This window comes from Telopea speciosissima, chromosome 9 (assembly GCF_018873765.1).
Source record: "Telopea speciosissima isolate NSW1024214 ecotype Mountain lineage chromosome 9, Tspe_v1, whole genome shotgun sequence".
NCBI classification, from domain to species: domain Eukaryota; kingdom Viridiplantae; phylum Streptophyta; class Magnoliopsida; order Proteales; family Proteaceae; genus Telopea; species Telopea speciosissima.
The window spans coordinates 46,988,225-47,006,585 of record NC_057924.1 but is presented as its reverse complement, the minus strand read 5'-3'; the positions used below and the strand labels follow the sequence as shown (position 1 = coordinate 47,006,585).

General features: G+C 38.2%; 1 long non-coding RNA gene across 1 annotated transcript; it reads left to right on the top strand.

Moving 5' to 3' along the window:
* The first annotated feature begins 10,431 nt into the window (after positions 1 to 10,431).
* LOC122639388 lies at positions 10,432 to 18,041 on the top strand. The gene is made up of 3 exons (XR_006329507.1): positions 10,432 to 10,444; positions 12,564 to 12,565; positions 17,907 to 18,041. It is a non-coding gene; the product is annotated as an uncharacterized LOC122639388 (long non-coding RNA).
* Positions 18,042 to 18,361: the final 320 nt, after the last annotated feature.

Here is an 18,361-nt window from a genome sequence, read left to right as displayed (position 1 = left end):
TGATCCAATGGAGACAACGTGCCATGAATGAAACTAAGAAGATCACTACATATGAGAATGAACATGAACTGATCTTTCCAAAATAAGATAGTTTACAGAATCTAGTTTGACAGAGACATGAGAGACACTATTGGTGATAGGGAATGCAAAAGGAGAGAGTGAGAAAGTAGTAGAAGAAGAAGCCATGAATAAAGAGTCAAAGCGGCTGTTTTCTTAGTTTTCTGGTTTGTTTCCTTGGTGGCTCAGCTTGTGAAATTGCTTCCTATTTCTACATAGAATTTTCTAAATATAATGTATTTAGTGTACGATGCTCCCACTACTCCGGAGTCTGGGGAGGTTCATAATGTATGCAGCCTTACCGTTTGCTTTGAGAAGAGGCTGTTTTCTTTGAACTGAAAATCGATTGACTCAATTAACACTCTTAGTCTGCGGCAGATCCTTCGTTTGTAGTTTCCTTACCCTAGGGAAGATGAAACTGTAAAGACTAAAAAGAAAGAAGTGAATATTGAAGGGTTAAGTTAACCACGGTAACCGTCAATTAGACTCTTTTAAATCTACTAAAATATTAGGGTTTTATGTTAATTTTTAAGGCGAGTATTCGGTCCGGATCCTGATAGATCCACTAGATAGGTGGGTAGATCCGGATCTGATCAGAACCAAATTGTAAGACCATTTTCAGATCCAGGACCAAGTATTAAGTCCGAATCCTGATTCAATACTTGGTTACTGGTTACTCAGCTCATTGACACCCTTAGATGTAACCATTGAAATTGATAAACACAACGTCTGGATCCTTGCTTGAGCTACAAGGATCTTAATTATTAAGCTTTTAGGGTTCCGTAGTTGCAATCTGCCAATCTCTTATCAGGAACATCCTTATTGCGTTCTTGTACGTTTTGTTTATATCATGCACAGTCCATGCATGTTCATTCCCCAAGCACACTTAGTTGATTTTCAGGTATTAATTAATTCATCAATCCCATACCTTGGACCCTTCTCGTCCAAGACCGGAGAGTTATTGCTTATTAAATCCTCTAAAAGGAGCCACCTCTGTATAGATTATATAAATAGAATTAGTGAAAGTTATCCCCAATTTTATCCTCCTTCAATTAAAGCCACCACTAGAAATTCTATAAAACTACTTATCCTCACCTACAAAACCAGCACCATCAGAACCACCTGCATATCACATTCACAAGAAAGAATAATAGGAGGTTCCAACCCCTCACTCACCCTCGGTTGTTGGTAGTTTTGCCGGTGGGGAACAAAAGCAGGCCGGATGGGATATTTAAATTTAGATATAATAGAGTTACGTTCTATGAATATGGAAAAATGAACAATTATGACATATTGGAGGAAACTAATAAACAAGTAAGTATTATCATACATTTAGGTTTTAATGACATTTTTGTAATTATGACATTTTTGAAACTCATTAGGAATCTCACCACTCAGTTACCCTCTATTAGTCCAATAGCCAAACCAAAAGATTTCAATCCGACAACTAACATGATCAGCAATTCAATTACCTCTTCTCAATCACATTCGGTAGAAAAGAAAAAAAAGGGAGTGAATATTAAGATCATATTCTTATTTTTTCTATGGGAAAATATATAAGTGCTAAATTAGGGATACAAGCTTTGACAAAACCTGACCTGGTTGATGTTTTTATTATGAAAAGAAAATTTGTTACAAGACTAGGAATAGCAGTGGTTAACAATATTGTTTAGAACATCCCCATGATTTAAACTAGTTCTAGCTAAGTTAGCTACCATGATCTATTGTCCATGCACCTTAATACAATCTGAAATAAAATTGTATTAGCTGAGTCAGTCCAGATTTCAATTTTTTGTTGTCCCATTGATAATGTATTAACATTGTTGATATTGATGAACATACTCAAACAAAAAACATAGAGCGGGACACAACCAGGCGGATATGCCACAAAACACTGCCGATGTCATGCAGTCAGCGAACCCTCCAGCGATTTCTTCAGGGCAACAAAATCTGGATGTATGAAATAAAAAAGAAGCATGAATACTCCTATCATCTTGATATTTTTTGCATTCAAGATTTTTACTTGGGTTACAAAAAAGAAAAATAAATACTAACAAATTTCAGTTACTTAATTACTAATTCAATCCAATAGAGTTGTTTGACTAAAAGAAAAAGAAATTCGAAGTAGAAGGATGTTCCAAATAATAACAACAACAACTCAGCCTTATCCCAACTAAATGGAGTCGGCTACATGGATCCTTTCAAAACAAAGTAGGCAAAACTGAGATCCACACAAGAAAATGAAATAGGAATGAAGAATAGAAATGAAGGAATGAGACGAGAAAAGTGAGAGGTGGAAAATGAAAAACGAAAGTTGGAAGTAATAGGAGAAATTTAACCTATATAATTATTATTTAAATCATCTATAGTCATTACTTAAATATTATAAATGATCAAAATGACTTCAATTATTGTTTCCCATATATAGATTATGACTACCATTGAAATTTTATGAATGTCAATTTTACATAGACAAATAAGTATAATATGAGACTCGGGATATTAAATTATTAATACAAAATGAAGTAACCATACTAGAATAAACCCCATGGGCATAAACAGTTCAAAAAAAAATCTCAAATACAGTAATCCTAATGGATTTGTTATGATTGGCATTTTTAAGAGCCAGTTTATTTCAAATTCCATAGAGCGCTCAATGATCATATAAATTATATGAATATGAACTAGAAACACAACACTGACTTGTCCTGATCTTTTATATTTATGGAGGCAATTTCCATTTTAATACTTCACAGTAGCATAGCTAATCTATTTGTAAAACCAATTGACCAAGCTAGCTAGACCTCTTGATACAATTATTACCTACCATTGGTTGTCATATACTTGTGCAAAAAAAAATTGATGTGTGTCATAAAATTACTATGTGATAAGAATCTCAGGAAGGAATTCCTCAATTTGTTCATGATATGCATATCCATAATATGCTAATAATTCTCATAAAAAAAATTCTAATAATGATGATAAAGCTTAATTACCAAGTGGTGGGGTAGAAATTAGTTTTATGAGGCTGTTAAAAAAGTGGTGTCATTAGCAATTATATTTTTATGCATATACCACTATATATTAGAACTGTTGGAAAATATTATGATTAGGTCAATGTGTTGAAGATTTGGCCATTTAATTTAAGGCAATTTTCTAATCAGCAAACCAAGTAAGGATTGTCTCAGTTCGGGACACCTAATTCAGCCATGTCGAATTGTCAAATGGCAAGTCAACTATCGGGACACCTATTGGCATGAATTCCCCATGTATGTTCAGCATGCCTCTAATACTCAAACTAGTATTAGATCACTATTAATTTTTCAATGCTTTGTTTTGTCACATGACAAACTCCATTTAAGCTGATATCAAATGTGAATAGGAAAGACCACAAAGAATTCAGCCAAATACAATTTATTATATGATAGGAATAGATATTCGACCATAGCTGGATTATATGGACCATAGACTAAACCTTTCTCCCCATATTTATTTCCTATTTTAGCAATTTTAATCATTATAACACCAAATGCATGGTTTGATCACAGACAGATTTAATTTTTAGGCAAACCCAAGAGAGGAAACTCAAGATATCAAGACAATTGGAGCAACTGTTGCAGTTCCGGTGATCGGAGTCTCAGTACCAGGTATATTTGGTTTTGGCCAGTTGCTTCGTGGGAATCAGAACATGCAATGTAGAACAATTTGTCTTTTAGCAGCCACTCTATCCCTGCTGTGCATATCTTTTCTCATGGGCATAGTTTTATTTGTATTGTCAAAAATCCATCGAAACATCCAGACCACAAGATTCTTTAATAAATTTCTCCTCTGGTCTGCAGTAGCTTCAATTAGTATAGGTGTACTATTGGTAGCTCTTTATATTTTTTGAATAGACTGTAATTTCAGGCTGTTCAATAGTTTTTACTTTTTGTGGTGTTAGCAGAGGACATGCATCTACTTCCTGTCATACTTTCAAACAATTATTCAATGAAAATTCCTAGCTAAGGCCTTTTATTTTGGTGAGCATTAGTGATTTCAACTGAATCAATTCAAAACCTTCGCTTTGAAATCTTTTGAGATGAGGGGTTCAAAAAGTAATCCCATTGAATCAAGGCCTGGGGTATCCATTGATCCTGTTGTCTTTTTTTTTTTTTTTTGGTAAACCGCTGATCCTGTTGTTGCTGGCATCTATAGTTGAGGACAGCAAGTGGGAGAGGCACATCAGTGGGTTCGGAAGCCAACAATGGAATGGGAGTAGTTTTTTTTTTAGGGGGGAAAAGGAGGGGGGAAGGTAGCAACCAGGAGACTTGAACTTGAGACCTCCTGGTGAGCATGGGTATGAGGCGCACCATGGCTCACCAACTGCACTAGGCAGCTATTGGCATAGGAATAGTTTGTTCTCCAGGTGAGTCAACACACTTATTGAAAATGGAAACATGGAACACATGGTGGATCCGTGATGTATTTGGTAATGCCAAGTGATACGCCACTTGCCCAATGTGTTCTAACACTTGAAATGGACCAAAAAACAGACCGCTCAATTTTTTATGAGACGCAAGGCGATTGAATGTTGGTGATACGGCTTTAATTTGACAAACACCCAATCATCCACAACGTACTGCTTATCCACCCAGTGTTTATCAGCTTGGGATTTCATACGGGCTTGTGCGCAAAAAAAATTTGAACTGAGTGAGTGTAAATTCATATCACGAAGCTACAACTCCTGATCCACAACCGCATTAGAAGAGGAACCACCAATATACCTGGCCAACACAGGTGGAGGGCCACCATACAAAGGCCTGAAATGTGGTCATCCCCACAGCAGAATGGAATGATGTATTGTACCAAAATTCGGCCCACAGTAATGCTTAGGTTCATCAGAAATAAAGCTTCAAAGATATGTCTCCAAACATCTATTGAGGATTTCAGACTGACCATTTGATTATGGATCGTAGGCACTGCTCATGGCCAAGCCCGTCCCTTATAGATGAAACATTTCTCTCCAAAATGAGCTAACAAACAGAGGTCTCGATCACCTGCAATGGTACGTGGAATTCCTTGTAATTTGGTGATGTCCCAACACAAACAAAGCAACAACCATGGCACTGGAGAAGGGGCAAGAAAGAGCAAAAAAATTGTGTGTACTTTATGAGTCGATCGACCATCACCATAATTGCCGATTTGCTATTGGAATTTGGTAGTCCGGTGAATAGATGGGAGGCTTAAAGCGCTCAATAGACCCATTTGCAAGTTCCTTAATTTTATACACCCATCGGCAGCCAACAATATTGATAGAGGGAGAGAGAGGGACCCACCCACTCTATTCATATTATTAGTTAACCAAGGGCATAACAGGGAAAAATATGAAAAAGAAAAATACACACAATTACACACCTACCATCACCATCTTGGTATTAGACTAGTGCTAATACCGAGATTCACATAATCTTGATTAACACTCCCCCTTAAGCTGAAACATAGATGTTAAGCATGCCCAGCTTGTTACAAATATAATCCCCTCTTACACTCCCCAAAGGTTTTGTAAAAACATCTTGCTCTCCTGTATGAACATGACAAGGAGAAATCAACCTTTGTTGCAGCTTTTCCCAAACAAAATGATAGTCTACTTTGATGTGTTTCAATTTTTCATGAAACACAAGATTCGAAGCAACATGGACAATAACTTGATTATCACCCTCCATAATTGCATAGGAGAATCTTCTGAAAATCCAAGCTTAGTCAATGATTGTTTCACCCACGTTAACTCACAAGTACCCTGTACCTTGATCATATATTCTGACTCTGCCTGTGCTAGGACATAAGGTTCCCTGCAACAAATGTACAGTAACCTATAGTCGACCCTCTTGTCAACTGGAGTTCCCGCACAATCAGCATCCGAAAAACCCTCTATCCTCCCATGCCCATGATTACTGTAGAGGAGACCACGTCCAGGAGCCTTTTTGAGGTAACACAAGATATGCACAACTACCTCCTAGTAAGACGTCAGAGGGGCAAACAAAAACTGACTCACCACACTAACAGGAAAGGCGATGTCAGGCCAAGTCACTGTTAGACAATTTAATTTTCTAACTAGCCTTTGGTACTTCTCAAGATCACCTAAAACATCACCATCATCAGCTGTAAGCTTTAAATTGGGATCCATGGGAGTATAGGTTTAGAGCCCAAGAAAGAAGATCAATAACACATTTTCATTGTGAAAACAAAATCCCTTTCTTTGACTGAGCCACTTCCACACCCAAGAAATAACTTCAAATTTCCCAGATCCTTGGTTTGAAATGTTTTTTGTAGATGCACTTTCAAGTTCTCAATACCAAAGGCATCATCTCTTGTAATAACAATATCATCTACATAAATGACAAGGAATATTTTCCCTGCACCAAAACGTCAGAAAAACACTGAATGATCACTACCACACTGTGTAAGCCCAAATTCTAACACAACTGTAGTGAACCGGTCAAACAAGCTTGGGGGGATTGTTTTAGCCAATACAATGATTTTCTTGAGCTTATGAACCAGACCAGACTCCCCCTGAGCAACAAACCCAGGAGGTTGCTCCATATAAACTTTCTCATGAATATCCCCATGCAAAAAACATTCTTAACATCTAATTGATATAACGGCCAATGATAAGTAGCAACAAGGGAAATCAAAATATGAACATAAGTAAGTTTAGCCACAGGAGAAAAAGTATCAAAGTAGTCTACACCATATACTTGGGCATAGCCCTTTGCCACAAGATGGGCCTTCAAACAGGCTAAGGATCCATCAGGTTTCACCGTCACCACATACATCCAATGACAACCAATAGTAGATTTATCTAAGGGTAAGGGAACAAGATCCCAGGTCTGATTTTCCTCCAACGCCAACAGTTCCTCATTCATAGTAGCCCTCCAACCAGGAATAGATAATGCCTCTAAATAGACTTAGGAATAGGATGATTTTCAACAGTATTCATACATGAATGGAAGGTAGAAGACAAACTAGAGTAGGACACAAAGTTAGAAATGGGAACAACTCCGAACACCTTTACGATGAGCAATAGAAATATCAAGATCAGACGAAGGTTCCAAGGAAGAAATACCTAGTGTAGGCTCAGCAAGCGAAGAGGTAGATGGAATAGAGACAGCCAAAACGGATGGGGCCCATATCCAATGGTGATGTTGGAACACAATAGGAGGTGTCAGTGATGAGGCCGCCTATGGAATGAGGTTAATAAGTGGCTGAACAACATAAACGGGAAGATCATCATCCAATTTCGAAATAGTAAAAGAAGATGCATCGTAAGGGGTGGATTCAAGAAGGAAACATCAACAACAACAAAGTATTTTTGTAGGTTAAAAGAGTAACAACAATAACCCTTCTTGGTGTGAGAATAACCAATAAAGAGATACTTAAGAGCTTCAGGATCCAACTTTGAAACACTAGGATGATGATCACGAATGAAGCAAACACTACCAAATACACGGGGTGGTAAAACAAAGGCATAAAAGGAATTAACAAAGAATAAGGAATACCACCAGGTAAAACAGAGGAAGGCATATAGTTAATAAGGTAACACAGAGTCAAAATAACATCTGCCCAAAAAGGTTTAGCCACTTTCATCTTAAACAAAAGAGATTGGGTAACTTTCATTAAATGTCTATTCTTCCTCTCGGCCATTTATTTTGTTTTGGAGTGTCAACACAAGAGGATTGATGAACAATACACGTTGAACCATAAATTTAGTAAAGGGGGCATAAAAATACTCCTTAGCATTATCACTATGAAGAACACGCAAAGGAGTTTGACACTGAATATTGATTTAATTTACAAATGCATAAAAGATGGAAAATAATTCTGAATGATTTTTCATTAAATAAAGCCAGGTAATTCTGGAATAGTCATCAACAAAAGTAACAAAATAACGAAAACCTAACTTGAAAATGACTAGACAAGGATCCCATACATCAGAATGAACCAAAGAAAAAGGTTAGTCAGACCGTTTATTGACTCTAAGAGGATAACTCGTATGGTGAAGTTTCCCAAACTGACAAGACTCACAATTTAAACTATAAAGAGATTGAAACAAGTATCCAAAAATTTCACACTCTCCAACAAAGGATGACCTAAACCACAATGAATCTGGTGAGGTGACGCCACACTAGAACACGCCATAGATGAAGTGTCCTCAAGTATATATTGGCCCCCTGATTCACGACCTTTACCAATCATCTTCTTCGTCATAAAATCCTGAATTACACAAGAGTCAGAGAAAAAGGTTACAGAACAATCATAGGTTTTGATAAACCTATTCATGGACAAAAGATTAAAAGAAAAGTCAGGTAAATAAAGAACGAAAGATAAGGACAAAGAAGATGTAACATGAACAGTGCCAGTACCAGTCACTTTAGCTATGAAACCATTAGCTAAAGTAAACACTAGACGATGATTTCTAGAAGGAGAAAAATATACTTGAGACACCAGTCATGATTTGAAGCCCTTGAATCAATGATCCAGGGATGAGAAGTAGCAGTCGAAAGACATGCAGTGGCATTACCTGTCTGAACAAAAGTGGTAGTTAGAAGCTAGGATGACTGAGAAATTTGAAACTGGGTAAAACGAGCATACTCCTCATCAGACATCATCATAGTCTTACCCTCAGATTATGAAGATGAAGAAATAGCAGACTTAGTAGTAGCAACAGAATTGGCAAACTGTTGCTAAGGTGGTTTGCCATGAAGTTTCCAATAAAAACGTTGGATATGACCTGGGTGACAACAATAGTGACCAGTCTTCATCGAACTTGGATTATCAAGAGCAGTCTGTATACCTGAAGAAGGGGTTTTCCCATAACCAGCCCGAAGACCACTACTACCACCACTATTACTATTGCCACCATTACTAGCCCCACTATTGGGTCCACGATTAGATAGAAAAGAAACCAAGGCTGATGTATCCACTGAAGCGGAACTCTTGCGAGAGACACAGAACTTGGGAAAATGTTTTTGATAGTATGGCTATCTTGTTACCACTACGAATTTGAGAACGAACTGAATCAAACTCTTTCCCAAGTCCTCCTAAAAAATTCCATGACAACGAGCTACTCTTGTTGACTTTGCATTTGTTCCACATTAGAAGTGATAGGGGGATCTCAGCTTATCATATATCCTCTTGAAGTCTAAGAAATACTAGGTCAAAAGGCGACCCTTTTGATCAAACTGATAAAACTCTTGAGACAGATCATAAATGCAAGAAAGGTTGTTCTGTCCAGAATGCAGAACATTAAGATACTCCCACAGCTCCTTAGCAGTGTTAATGTAAGTCACCAAATCAACAATTTGGTTATCCATAGAATTCAGCATTTATCCCAAGATTCTTGCATGACTAGTATCTCACAAGTATCATCATCTGGTTTAATTTTTAATAAATGATCCTGCTGATCACGTCTAGTCAGAAAAAACTTAACAATTTTCTTCCATTGGTGAAAGTTGGTAATCCCCTCCAGCTTCTTTTCAGTAATACAATTTTATGATGAAGATAATAGCTTAGTCACCACATTCTTCGATCGTTCAAACATTATTCATAGCCAAAGGATGGAGTGAAATTGCAATAAAAGATGAAAAATTCTGGAAAGTCGATTCTAAAAACCCTTACAAAAATTGTTCTCAAAAACTTGAACTAAAAGGAAAATCTGCCTATACAGTAGCTTCTGGAAAATCAAGCAAGCTCCAAAAACTCTAGCAAACTAAAAAATTGATTCCAAAATCCCAACAAAAAGAAAATCGATTATTCACCCTCGGAAAAATCGATCTCAAAACCTTGACAGGGTGCTGCGGATATTTGATCTTCAAGTTCTAGCGTAATAGGGTGTTGCACCCCTTCAAACAAAAGACAATAGAAGGCACAAAACCCCAATTTGAAATGAACACTTCAACACTGATAGATGTCTTGAGAAAAGAGAAGAAAATAATCAAGGATAGCTGTAACAACGCTTATAGCTCTGATACCATATAAACAATGAGAAAGAGAGAGAGAGAGAGTTGGGAGTCACAACTAAACACAATTACACATCTACTCTCACCATCTCGGTATTAGCCTAGCGCTAATACCGAGATTCACATAATCTCGAATAACAAAGGCATTATGGTAGCGGGTGATCATTGGGTGTGATCGAGTACTTGGTATGGAAATTGGTAATTGGGCATAATCAGGGGGGACAAAGCAGGGACTAGAAGGCCAACAACTAAGGGGATACTTGGAGAATAGTCTGATGAGGGAGAGGATTGAGACATAGGTGAAGTTGAGGATGGGGGTTATGGTGGCAAAGAAGATAATGGAGAGGATTTAGTACCTGAAGATGAAGAAGGTGGAGACGAAAGGAACAGTGGTAGAGTGGTAGGTGCGGCCAGTGAGGAGAGACCTATAGAGATAGAGTTCGAAGAACTTACAGTAGAGTCTTGAGAGGCAAAAGGAAAAACTGCTTCATCGAAGAGGACATGATGAGATAGATATATGCAAAAAGAGACAGGATCGAGACATCAATAAGCTTTATGAATATTACTACAGTTAAGAAAAACACATCGGTCTGATTTTTTGATCAAGCTTATCTTTGTGAATGGAACCAAGATAGGGATAATAGGGACACCCAAATACCTTAAGATGTGCATACTCTACAGGGGACCCAAACAAGATCTCATGAGGGGAGCGATTGTCCAACACAGGAGTCGGAAGTCGATTGATTAGGTAAACTGCAGTAGCAAAGGAATCAAGATAGAGATGAAGAGGGTAAATGAGCCTGAAAGCTGAGAGAGAGTGCTTGCTTTTCCCTTCTTTACAAGCTTCACAAATAGATGCATTGGATAGACTCGGACAAACAAATACTTTTATACACGAGATTAGAAAGGACACGAGATGAAGGGTGACCAAGGCGCCGTGCCATAACATAGGCGAAGCTGACTTTAATGAGACTAAGGCAGACGTAGTTGAAGCTGCAAAGGGACAACCTGGGGAAGCACAAGATTGAACCTGAATATCTTTGGACTCCACATGCTGGTAATCGATAGAGGTTGTTTTCAACTAGACCATCTAAATTTATCCTCCCCCATGTGAAGATCTTTGATCGAGTAGCCCCAAGGAAAGTATTGAAAGACACAGAAATTATCACAAGTGAGTTTGGCAATAGTTAATAAATTTTCTTTAAGAGTAGGAACATTAAAATTATTGGACAGAGATAATGAAGAAGAGAGAGTGGATAGAAGACCATTACCAACACGCTCAATATTTAATGCATTACCACTGCCCACATAGACATGCTCATTGCTAGAGTAAGGACTGGATTGGTTCAAAAGTGATGGATTGGCTACTATATGACTACTTGCTCCAGTGTTGGCAATCCACTAAGAGGACAAATGGTCGGAGAAGGCATCAGATGAGCAGTTGGCAATAAGGTGCATACCAACAAAGTTAGTGGCTAGGGATTCTTACTCATGAGAGGGATGATCACTACGCTTGCTGGAATCACAAAAATCTCAAGAGTCGCGATTGTAGTGGAAATAACAGTGGTCGGCAGTATTCCCCGACCATTTACAAATTTGACAAGTGCTGGAATTTCTGTTATTAGTCCAACCATCACGAGAGTGAGTACCACCATCACAAGATTGAGTACCACGAGAATCACGTCGCTGATTGCCAGGCCAAAAAGTCTTGTGTTGGCGATCACCACCACATATTGGATTGGAGGGACGTGGTGACTATGATCGGCTACTAGTGAGGTTTCAGTAACTTGAAATCCTACTGGAATGGGACCAGGAGACGTGATATGAAGTTGTTGGACCCACTACTCATGTACAAGGAGTTTTGCGCAAAGATCATCATAGGTGGAAGGTTGCTCACGATTCTCAATAACAAACACAAAGGGCTTATGGTCTATATATCATTCTGCAGTCCATTTAAGATTTGTGTGACTTAAAAATCCGAATCGGTAACACGATGACTGAGAGCAGCAAGTTGATCAGTGATGCATTTGATTATGGTGATATATGTTTCAGCAGACAAAGTTACGTTCCCATTTTGAAATTCTGAAGATGATCATGCAATAGACCAAGTCGAGCCTGAGATTGTTGTAGAAAAAGAGTTTCAAGTGCGTTCCAAACATTTCTGGAATTCTGCACACCCAAATCATGTCCACACGCCGCAGGAGACAGAGTGGCTTTGATGCAAGTAAGGAGAAACTGATCTCATTTCAGCCAAACCTTATATTTTGGATTTGGCAAAGTTATCTTTTTTTCAGTATCAGTAACGAGTTGATCCAATGGAGACAACATGCCATCAACAAAACTGAGAAGATCACTATATATGAGAATGGGCAAGAATTGATCTTTCCAAAATAAGAGTTTTCAAAATCTAGTTTGACAGAGACATGAGAGACACTATTGGTCATAGAGAATGCAAAAGGAGGGAGTGATAAAGTAGTAGAAGAATAAGCCATGAATAAAGAGTGAAGGCAGCTGTTTTCTTAGTTTTCTAGTTTGTTTCTTTGGTGGCTCTGATACCATGTAAGAGACCACAATTAGAAAGAGACAACACACCCTAATCTGGGGTGTTGTGTTATTATATACATGTGAGTATGTCAGTAATAGCCTTTACAATATAAAACCCAAAAACCATTTACAATAATACCCTTAACAAATGTCTCTATACTTAAATGTTCTATTAGTATATATTGGGTTTCTATTAGTCCAATAGCCAAACCAAAAGATTTCAATCCGACAACTAACATGATCAGCAATTCAGTTACCTCTTCTCAATCACATTCGTTAGAAAAGTAAAAAAAAAAAACAAAAAAGAAGAGTGAATATTAAGATCATATTCTTATTTTTTCTGTGCAAAAATATACAGTTGAATTAGGGATACAAGAAGAAGTTGACAAAACCTGACGTGGTTGATGTTTTTTTATGAAAAGAAAATTTATTAAAAGACTAGGAATAGTAGTGGTTAACAATATTGTTTAGAACATCCCCATGAACTTAACTAGTTCTAGCTAAGTTAGCTAAAATATGAGCTACCATGATCTGTTGTCCATGCACTTTAATACAAACTGAAATAAAATTATAGTAGCTGAGTCAGACCAGATTTTAATTTTCTGTTGTCCCATTGATAATGCATTGACGTTGTTGATGTTGATGAATATACTCAGACAACAAGTGAAGAGAGTGATACAGCCACTACGGATATGCCGCAAAACACTATCGATGTCATGCAGTCAGTGAATCCTCCAGTGATTTCTTCAAGGCAACAAAATCTTGAGGTATGAAATAAAAAAGAAGCATGAATACTACACTACTATCATCTTGATATTTTTTTCATTCAAGATTGTTAATTGGTTTAGAAAAAAGAAAAATAAATACTAACCAATCTGAGTTATTTAATTACTAATTCAATCCAATAGAGTTGTTTGACTAAAAGAAAAAGAAATTCGAAGTAGAAGGATGTTCCAAACAATAACAATAACAACTCAGCCTTATCCCAACTAAATGAAGTCGGCTACATGGATCCTTTCAAAACAAAGTAGGGAAAACTAGTATCCACATAAGAAAATGAAAGAGGAATAAAGAATAGAAATGAAGGAATGAGACGAGCAAAGTGAGAGGTGGAAAATGAAAAATGAAAGTTGGAAGTAATAGGAAAAATTTAACCTATTAGTTATTACTTTGATATTATAAATGATCAAAATGACTTCAATTATTGTTTCCCATATATAGATTATGACTACCATTGAAATTTTATGAGTGTCAGTTTTACATAGACAAATAAGTATAATGTGAGACTCGAGATATGAATACAAAATGAAGCGACCATACTAGAATAAACCCTATGGGCATAAACAATTCAATAAAAAATCTCAAGTACAATAATCCTAATGGATTTGTTATGATTGGCATGTTTAAGAGCCGGTTATTTCTGCTTAGGATTTCATGCACTCCGACCATCTAATTGTGGATGGTAGTCACTGCTCATGGCCAAGCCCGTCCCTTATAGATGAAACAATTCTCTCCAAAATGAACTAACAAATAGAGGGTCTCGATCACTTACAATGGTACGTGGAATTCCATGTAATTTGGTGATGTCCCAAGACAAACAAAGCAACAACCATGACACTGGAGAAGGGGTAAGAAAGAGCACAAAAATGTGTGTACTTTATGAGTCCATCCACCATCACCATAATTACCGATTTGCTATTGAAAATTTGTATTCAGGTGAAAAAGTGCATGGTGATATCCTCCCAAACCTAGTCTGGAATCAAAAGTGGGTGAAGGAGGTTAGCAGGAGAGGTGTTGATGACCTTAACCTGTTGGCAAACCAAACATTGAGCTATGAAATGCTTAAGTTGATGCCGCATTCCTTTTAAAAAAGAAGCTTGCAACCAACTGAGCATATGTGTGAAGAAACCCAGCATTGCCACCTAACGGTATGGACTGATACTCTTCTATGAATTTGGTAAAAAGAGGCGAGTCTGAGGGCACCATAAGGCACTGCCTAAAGTAGAGAAGTCCATCCCGAAATGCATAATCAGGCGACAGGCAATTGAGAAGGATCAACTACAAGTGCAAAAATAGCCATGAACTGATGTGAAACCCGTGAAAGAACGTCGGCAATGACATTATCCTTACCTGGACAATACAAATTTCAAACACATACCCCAAGAGCTTGGACAACCACAATTGTTGTTCCGGGATTTGAATCGTCTAGTCAATGAGAAATTTCAAGTTGCCAGTTTGTATGTAAATTTTTTAGCCCAATAAATATTGGCATCATTTGTAAACAGCTTCTTTGATGGCATACATCTCCCAGATATAGGTGGAAGCAGATTGCATCTTTAAGGAGAGCTTTCTGCTAAAGAAGGTAATCGGGTGGCCCCCTAGAGAGAGCACAACTTGATGCCAACACCCGACGCTTCAGTTGCAATGGTGAAAGGGGCTTGAAAGTTGGGTAATGTCAAAACAGGCGTTGAAATCATGGTTTTCTATAAATTTTTTTAAGGCAGTTTCTGCCGACACCATCCACTTGAAGGCACCATTGCAAAGTAAATCTGTCAAGGGCACTGCAAGTTGGGCGTAACCTCTGATGAACCACTGATAGTAATCCGTGAGGCCCAGAAATCCCCGCGTATCCATAGAGACCCCTTCGATAGAGACTATATGACCAAGGTAATCCACCGATTGTTGACCAAAAGAGCATTTCAATCGCTTAGCATGGGGAGGATTACCACGCAGGAGCTGCAAGACTTCTGTGAGGTGTTGTATGGACAAACCAAGACTAGCTATAAACCAAGATGTCGTCGAAGAATACAAGCACGAATCTCTGTAGGCAGTGTCGAAACAAAGTTCATCATAGTCACCTGAAACGTTGTTGGAGTAGGTTCGGTGGAGGGGTGGGAATGGTAAGGTGATCAAGAGGGTGGGGATCAAGCTGATCAGGTTGGGGTAAGGGTAAGACGGGTGTAGCGGGGGTATTTGGGTGGGTAACATGGCATAGGGAAAAAGTGTTTCATGAAAAACAGCACCATAGCTAACATAAACTTTCTTTGATATAAGATCTAGCACTTAGAGTGCGTTTGGTAACGTTCAGAACAGTGTTCTGAGCAGTTCTTTTGTTCAAAAAGAACAAAAAAACATGAAAAAGTGTTTGGTTTTATGGTTCGTTTTTTCGTTCTTTGAGAACGAACCGGAGGTCTTGAGCACCAAAAGAACGTTCTTTGCAGACCGTCTCAGAGGCGGTCTGTAAAGAACAAGAACGAATGGAAGGGTACAAAATTTGGAAACCCGTGATTTTGCGAGACAAAACCCGTGAGGAGAAGTGTGGAAGGAAGGGGTCTCTTGGGCCGTGGAAGTTTGGAGAAGAAGAACCAGAGCTCGATCTGCAACCCTTCAGGTGAGATCTCTCTCTCTCCCTCTCTCTCCCTCGTAGTCTGCATCTCTCTTGCGCTGTTTCCCTCTCTCTGTCTCTCTCTCTCTCCCTCTCTCTCTCTCTCTCTCATTCTCTGCATCTCTCTCTCGCTCTTTCCCTCTCTCTGTCTCTCTTTGTATCTCTCTCTCCCTCTCATACTCTCCCTCACTGTCTCTATGTCGTTCTCTCGCTCTTTCCCTCTCTCTGTCTCTCTGTCTCTCTCTCTCTCCCTCTCATACTCTCCCTCTCACTGTCTCTGTGTTACTCTCTCTGACGATTTATGCAATTTTTTCCCCATTTTTGTCTCAGGAATAGGATCAAACACCCCTTTAATCAACACTCCTCAACCAAAAAGGTTTGGGCTTCAGGGATTTTTTTGAGAAAAACTGATTTTAGGTAATCTCTGTTCTAGGTATACAATTTATGGATTTTATTCTCTGCTCTAGGTATTAATTTTTTGTTTTGTAAATTTGATGTTGCACCTCCTTACTCATCATACATATGTGTGTTGTGAAAGTTTGATTTGATTAGGTAATCAGATCTCTCTATTCCCTTTTTTCAATTTGAGTAAACCGATTTGTTTGGGCTCCCTGTTATTGGTACCACCACCACCACCACCACCGTATGTAGATGTAGTAGTTGAGGCAATTTGAGTAAACCGATTTGTTTGGGCTCCCTGTTATTGGTACCACCACCACCACCACCACCGTATGTAGATGTAGTAGTTGAGCAGAAGCTGCTGCAGGGCCCCTTATTAATAGCATTGAGATAGTCGAGAAGGAAAGCCATGCTCTATCTTTCTTACTTACTGACTGTACCTGCTGCTGCTTCGTTTTCTGTAGATGTAGTAGTGATTATTAGGCTTTGAAGAAGAAGATATTGTGAGGTTTATCAGTTGCTGCTGCTTCCTTTTTCTGAGGGTTGGGGAACTGTTACTAAGAGAGTTGAGATTGATTTCTTAGTTGTATCGAGGTGTTCAATGCTAATCAATTAGGGCCGGTTAGTGCCACATTTGCATGCAGCCATACAGCCACAGGAGGCAGAACTCTTTTCTTCTTCTTTTGTTATTTTTTGGGAAGGGGGTGAATCATGGGGTGAAAATTGTTAGCCTGGTGGTAAAGTCTCTGTTGTTGGTACTTCATGTAGTAGAGACTGAGGAGACTAAAGATCAAGTCCTACCTCACATGGGGTTATTGGGTTTTGGGGGAGGGGGTCATGGAGTGGGGTGTGAGTGGGGTGTTTCCTTGCATTACCAAAAAACTATGAGTAGAGCCATGGGCTGAAAATCATGGCTCAACCTTGCTACTGATTAGACCAAGATATATATATTTGGCCATAAGAAGCATCAGGTAATGTAACATAAACTTCATGTGGCAATAATGGAGAAACATTTCATAATCACCCACTGTCTCATAAATAATTTTGTAGTAGTAGGGAAAGGTTTGCAATTAGGCCCTCTTACTTAGTAGGATTTTGTAGCATAAACTTCATGTGGCAATAATGGAGAAACATTTCATAATCACCCACTGTCTCATTAATAATTTTGTAATAGTAGGGAAAATCATGTGTTTGTTAGATCTGATATGCTTATATAAATGTCCAATATGCATACTCAATCTAGAAAATGCAGTGGTTACCTATTGCATTCCATTTAATATATATGTTCACAGTTGGCAATGTTTGTGGCTTTTAATTTTGAAAAACAAATCCATCTATTAACTCAAGTGGACATTTTCTGTTTGCAATTTTTAAAGTAAGAATTCATTCTCACGCCCTTGTTATGATATCAAAACGGTCCATTCTTATTGTGTCATATGGACAAATGATGTGGCTATTTTGAATTATTCTTTTGTCTCCCCTATCTAACTGCCCAATAGGACTTTAGCTGGGTAAGGGACACCGAGCTTGGGGAGGATGATAATAGGTCCATAAAGGGTAGACCTCAGCCATGAGATATGGGCATGCCACAAAAGGGTCCCTCTCTGTCCAGTAATAGTGAAGTTATACACATAAGATTGGCCTCTTTGAATAGGGCACTGGGTTGCATATGCTGGTCCATCTGCCCATTATACACATAAGTTGTCGAATTCCATGCCTGTTCCAATTTAAACCATTTTAATTCTCAGTAAAGAAGATAGCTAAATTGAGTGAGTTGGAGAAAGAGAGAATGTTATATATATAGCTTTTAATTTAGTCCTTACCAATGCAAGGATTGCAAGCTAATATTGTTCTGGACATGGTAAATGCTACATTTTGATATTTATAAGTTGATTAATTCGTGGCTTTCTTTAATTAAGATTTTCTTAATTTTCATTTGTCATTGGCATTAAAACCAGAACTTGATTTGAAGATGTTTTGT